A 6,587-nucleotide genomic window follows, 5' to 3' on the forward strand; every position below is an offset into this window, starting at 1 on the left:
AGAGAAAAATTATTTTATAAATATTTACTTGGTAAGTCTAACATGCCTATTACTAAAGATATAATGATGAACTGCTAATAAGAAAACAAAATCAATTCAAGGAAATCTCAAGTAAGATGCAGCCAAAAATAGAAGAAAAACCTCAGTCTATTTCAGTCCCTGACATAACCATCAGTAGCTTATTCCCTCTCTCTCTGCCATGCATGTTCATACACACACACAGTAGGTGCTTCACAACTGTGACTTCTTTGGGATATCCTTGCAATCTTGTACTTGTAGGACCCTCCCTCTTCCCTTCAGAACACCCAACTCCTATCCATGATTAGTTCCTCTCCACCTCCACCCACTCCACAGCTCTCTCCTACTGCCTGGTTCTCTCTGTGGTTTGGTTCACCACAGTCTTGCTTAGCCCAGACAGACCATATGTGCATAGCAGGACTTCTTAGCACATTCCAGAGATAGGGCACTCACTGCATCTCTTCCCTCCTGCTGACCTCAGCCTCACCTAACAGCAGGCTCTCAGAACACTTAAGTCCCAACATAAATATTTATTAAGGGAAATTGACTGATTCCTGAACAAAGTTGGCCCTATTCAGCCTCATCTCCAACCAGCCCACAGCGCCCCCCCCCCCCGCCACAGGAAAGCCTGGTGAGGGACAAGGTTTAGTATGACACACTGATACACACTGAGGCATTCACCATTTAACTATTCATTCCCTCGTTTCTTCATTCATTCTGCAAGCAGCGGTGGAGTGTCAATACCTGTAACTTTCAAGGATGCACTTGTGTGCAAAACCCCAGAGATCTAGGAGTTTGGTGTGTCAGGAAACCTTTTCATAACCGTTGCAGCGGAGCTTGCTAAAACCAGGTCTCCAGCAAGAGGATACAGCCCTGGAGAAGATCCCAGCTGTCCAAGGCTGTCCTAGAGTCCCCCAAAAGCTTGATCCAGAGAGTCTAGGCCAGAGAGAATGAGCCCCAATTATCACAGACAGGGAGCTAAATCAGGGATGGACAAGAGCTCACCCTCATGAGCTGGGTGAGCTTGAGCAGACCAAGGGGTGGGGAGTAGAGATCCTCAGCACTGCTTCCCCTCACCCAGGTGTCCATTCCATGGCCTGCGCATTCCTCTTCTCCCTCACCCTCTAATTCTTTTGACAGATGCTCAGTGAGAAATACATTTCTGCCAGCCTTATGCTGGGGACAAGAGAAAAGAGATATCTGTTCTTCACTGTGTTTAAAACCTTTTAATATGTTTGTGTGGTTTTTTAAAATTAATTTTATCACCCCAAATAGACTGTAAAGCCATGAAGGTAGAAAGCAGTTCAGCTCAGGCTCATCCTGATATCCCAAACCATTAGCCCAATTCCTGGTACCTAGTAGGCATGCAATGAAAATTTGTTGAATGCATAAATAAATAAGATAAGATCTATAGGCTCAAGTACTAGAGGACACAGACATAAACAGAGCATTTGGCAATCAATGCCTCTCTCAGCAGTGCAGGTCTTACGTCCTTCGATGCTCTGGGACAAGTCAGGCCATAAATAAGCACATGACTCAAAGACCAATCAATCGTCTTCTCTACCCTGTATCTCTTACTAAATGTTGCTGAGGACTTTTGAATAGTCACAAGCAATCAGCTTCAAGATGATCATAAGTGACACATGGTTTGCAGAGCAATGCAGACACTGTCGGTCTTATAACAGAGACTGCAACAGTATGAGAGCACTTCTTATAACCTGTTCTTCCCTACTTTACTCACACCATTCTAGTGCTTCTCCTTCCCCAATCTGCAGCCTAAAATAATAGAATGGATATGCTATTTTGTGGTCAAAATCCTTGTTGCTATTGAACTTTTCAAACATAATTTTTCTCAACTGTAATAGAGAAATGATTCCCACTCAGAAGTCCTTTATGAAATGGTAAAATGCCCCATAGATGTGGTGGTAGTTAACATACCTGATTTCCCTTTCATAAAGCTACAGGGTATGAGGGAAGCAGGTGACAGACCTTCTTTCTAGTCTGTCCTCAGTATAGCATGCCTACCTCTCTCTGACATTGGTCTTCTCTGCCCCCACGCCCAATCCAGTTGAGCCTCTATCTGACAATGCCTATGCTCAATTCTTCTCTGTCCAAGGCATGCTTATTTCCTTCCATCTCTGCAGTGTCTCTCCCAAGAGCATTCTCATTGGCTTTTACTTCTCATTACCTTCACCCCTTTAAACAGGAAATAGCATTTGCATGGAAGAGGTAGGAGTGGAGGATGCGGAGTTTGCCAACTGTCTATCTGTACAAGTTTGTGTTTGATCAGAATTGATACTGGCTTTGTTTGATGACATTTAAAATGTGAAAACAATTGTACGGAACACAACTGGCCAAGGTCCATACCACACCCCTTCATAAAGCCTTGCTCTTTCACACAATGATGATTTCGGCCTAACATCTGAAGGCATCTGTATTTACAATCTCTGAACAGATTTTTTTAAAATTTTCATTCTTGAATGTAAAACTTTTAAAATTAAGGTATAGATGACATATAATATTATATTAGTTACAAGTGTACAACATAGTGATTTGGTATTTATATACCCTACAAAGTAATCCATATAAGAAGTCTAGTAACCATCTGCCACTACACAAAATTACTGTGGTATTATCTATGTTATACTTTACATCCCCAAAACTTATGGTATTTATGTTAAAACTATAAGTTTGTACCTCTAATCCCCTCCAACATTTTTCCCATACCTCACTGCCCAACCCTCTGTTAACTATCAGTTTTTCTCTATATCTATGAGTCTGTTTTGTTTGTTCATTTGTTTAGTTTTTTTTTAGTTTAAATTATATTTTCTTGTTTATGCTGTTATAATATTTCCATCTCTGTCCCCCTCCACCCAAACTCCTCACTCCTCAGGCAATCTCCATGCCACTGCCCATGTCCATGGCTCATGCATATATGTTCTTTGGCTACTCTATTTCTTATACTGTAATTCACATTTCCATAGTTATTCTGTAACAACCAATTTGTACTTCTCAATTCCTTCACCTTTTTGCCCATCCTCTCAACCCCACTTCTATCTGGCAACCATCAAAATGTTCTCTTTATTTCTGATAGTGTTTCTGCTCTGATTCTTTGTTTATTTTGTTTTTTAGATTCAATAATTGATAGATATGTATTTATTGCCATTTATAGTTCATATCTTCAATCTTCTTCTTAGAGAAGACCCTTTAACATTTCATATAATACTGGTTTGGTGATCATGAACTCCTTTAGCTTTTTCTTGTCTGGAGCTTGTCTGAAGCTCTTCATCTATCCTTCAATGATAGCTTCTAAATGTCCTTCTAAATGATAGCTTTGCAGGATAGAGTAGTCTTGGTTGTAGGTTTTTGCTCTTCATCACTTCAAATATTTCTTGCCAATCCCTTCTAACCTGCAGAGTTTCTGTTGAGAAATCAACTGACAGTCCCATGGGCACTACCCTTTAGGTAACTAACTGCTTTTCTCTTGCTGCTTTTGAGATTCTCTCTGTGTCATTAACTTTTGGCATTTTCCTTATGATGTGTCTTTATGTGGACTTCTTTGAGTTCATCTTGTTTAGGACTCTCTGTGCTTCCTGGACTTGTATATTTATTTTCTTCACTAAGTTAGGGAAGTTTTCTGTCATTACTTTTTTCAAATAGGTTTCCAATTTCTTGTGTTCTCTCTTCTCCTCCCAGCACCCCCATGATGTGAATGTTGGTTTACTTGAAGTTGCCCCAGAGCCTCCTTACATGATCCTCATTTTTTTAATTCTTTTTTCTTCTTGATGTTCTGATTGGGTGTTTTTTTCCTCCTTATATCCTTTTTTAAAAGATTTTATTTATTTATTTTTAGACAAGGGGGGAGGAAGGGAGAAAGAGAGTGAGAGAAAAATAAATGTGTGGTTGCCTCTCATGCACCCCCTACTGGGTACCTGACCTATAAGCCAGGAAAGTGCCCTGACTAGGAATCAAACCAGTGACCCTTTGGTTCACAGGCCAGTGTTCAATACAACTGAGCCACACCAGCCAGGGCTGCTTCCTTTATTCTTAATCACTGATTTGATACTCAGTTTCCTCCACTCTACTGTTGATTCCCCATAAATTGTTCTTCATTTCAGTTAGTGTATCCTTCATTTCTGACTAGATCTTTTTTATGGTTTTCATGATCTTTTTTATGCTGTTGAAGTTCTTGCTAAGTTCACTGAGTATCCTTATAACCAGTATTTTGAACTCTGCTTTTCTCTATTTTGTTTAGTTCTTTTCTTGGAGTTTCATTCTGTTCTTTCCTTTGGGCCATGTTTCTTTGTCTCCTCATTTAAGCAGTCTCTCTGTGTTTGTTTCTATGTATTAAGTAGAGCTGTTACAACTCTCTGGCTTGGAAGAGTGGCCTAATGTAGTTAAGTGTCCTGTGGGGTCCAGTGGCACAGCCTCCCCCATCACCCCATCTGGGTACTTGAAGTGTGCCCACCATGTGGACTATATACACCCTCCTTGTAGTTGAGGCTTGATTGTTGTTGGCAGGTCAATGGGAGGGATTTACCCAGACCAATTAGCTGCAAGGACTGGCTGTGACCACTAACCACAAACCTCCAACCACTGTGGAGGCTCAGCTCTGCAGGGGCCCACTCCACAGAGCATGACTCAGTTCAGCAGGGTCTAATGCCTGCTGAGTCCACCCCTTGAGGTGTCATTTGTAGAGGTGGTTGAGTGGTGGTGCTCTGACATGGTCTGTAGCACAATGGGTGTGCAGCTCTAGGGCCTCCCTGTGGGTGCAGGCCAAGGTCAGCCAACAATAGTTCACAGTCACCTGTGTTCTGTTTGGGGCCACTGGTATAAACTACAAAGCAATGTGCCAGTGGCTGCTACTTGTGCTGAGCTTAGAGGTGCCTAAATGAGTCCAAGCTGTGAATCAAGGCCTGCTGCTGCTAATGCTGGGCCAGGGGTCACTTGGCAATAGGCACAGGGCATCCTGAGGCCTGAAACTGCTTGTCTGAAAGAATTTAGGAATATCTGAAGCATGATCCAAGACAAGCCTTTCATGTGGAAAAGCCACTGGAAACAGTTTGGGGGGATCTGAAAGATGAGTGGAGAAGAGCCTCAGGGAATCAACAGGGTGGGGCATACAGTGTGAGCCTGGTTGATGGAGTCTCAGATATGGCGCTTGCCTGGGCTACTCTGTTGGGGGATGGCTCAGAAAGGAACAAGGGCCTCTGCCAGCACTTCTGTCTGGGAGAAAACTGCTCCCCAGTCTTACCCAGACGCCAGATACTTCAGTACCTCTCCATATGTCTCTGGTGCCTTTCAGTCTACTGCCTCTATGCTGGAGCTTGGAGAGAGTGAGTCCCAGTAAGTCTGTGCATGGGCCTTTTAAAAGGAACTGCCTGGAACTCTGGCAGTTTATCTTAAACAGCCTCAATCCCCACTGGTTTTTATAGCCAGAATTTATGAGGACTTTTCTTCCTAGCACTGGAACTCTGGGTTGTGGGTCTGGTTGTGGGGCTGGGAATCCTCACTCCTGACATATCTCTCTGGGTTATTATCTGTCACACGTGGGTGAGAAACCAGCATATTCATGTCTCCACCAGTCTTGATGTGATTTCTCCTTTAATTTTGTAGCTGTAGGGCTTCCATTCAGCTCTATTCTGCATAATAGTTGTTCTGTAGTTTTGTTGTAATTTTGATGTGGTTGTGCAAATAGGTGAGTATCTTTACCTATGTTGCCATCTTGAATGGAAGTGCTGTTCAGATTTTTATTTTCCAAATATAAGTGAAATAATAGAATATTTCTCTTTCTCTGACTCATTCACTTAGCATGATACCCTCTAGGTGTATCCATACTGTCACAAATGGTAAGATTTCATTCATATATATAATGGAATATTAATCAGCCAAAAAATGCACACATACACACACACATACTTCTTCTTTATCCATGATCTATTGATGGACACCTAGGTTGTTTCCATATTATGGCTATTGTAAATAATGCTGCAATGAACACAAGGGTGTGTATGTGTTATCATATTAGTTTTCATTTTCTTCAGATAAGTGCTCAGAAGTGGAATTCCTGTGTCCTCTTTGCCTCTTGTTATAGCTTTGTCTTAAAGTCTATTTTCTCTGATATAAGTATTGCTATTCCAGCTTTTATGTTTATTTGGTTCCATTTTCATGAAATACCTTTTTCTCTTCTTCTATTTTCAGTCTGTGTATGTTTTTTGATCTGAAGTGAGTTTCATGAAGGCAGCAGATGTAAAGATCTTGTTTTTGTTTTATCCATTCAGTCACCCTATGTCTTTTGAATAGAGCACTTAGTCCATTTTAATTTAAAGTAATTATTGGTATGTATGTATTTATTGCAATTTTCATTGTTTTTATATATATTTGCAAGTGATTGGTCTACTACCTTTACTATATGCTTGCCTTTTCTAGTGAGATTTTTGCTTTCATATATTTTCTTAATTCTAGTTTTGGCCTTTTCTTTTTCACTTAAAGAATTCCCTTTAACATTTCTTGTAATGCTGGTTTAGTGGTGAGGAACTCCTTTAGCTTCTCCACATCTGGGAAAACCT

Source organism: Sturnira hondurensis, unplaced genomic scaffold, assembly GCF_014824575.4.
Source record: "Sturnira hondurensis isolate 20B ecotype Veracruz unplaced genomic scaffold, ASM1482457v3 Scaffold0009125, whole genome shotgun sequence".
In the NCBI taxonomy this organism is placed as follows: domain Eukaryota; kingdom Metazoa; phylum Chordata; class Mammalia; order Chiroptera; family Phyllostomidae; genus Sturnira; species Sturnira hondurensis.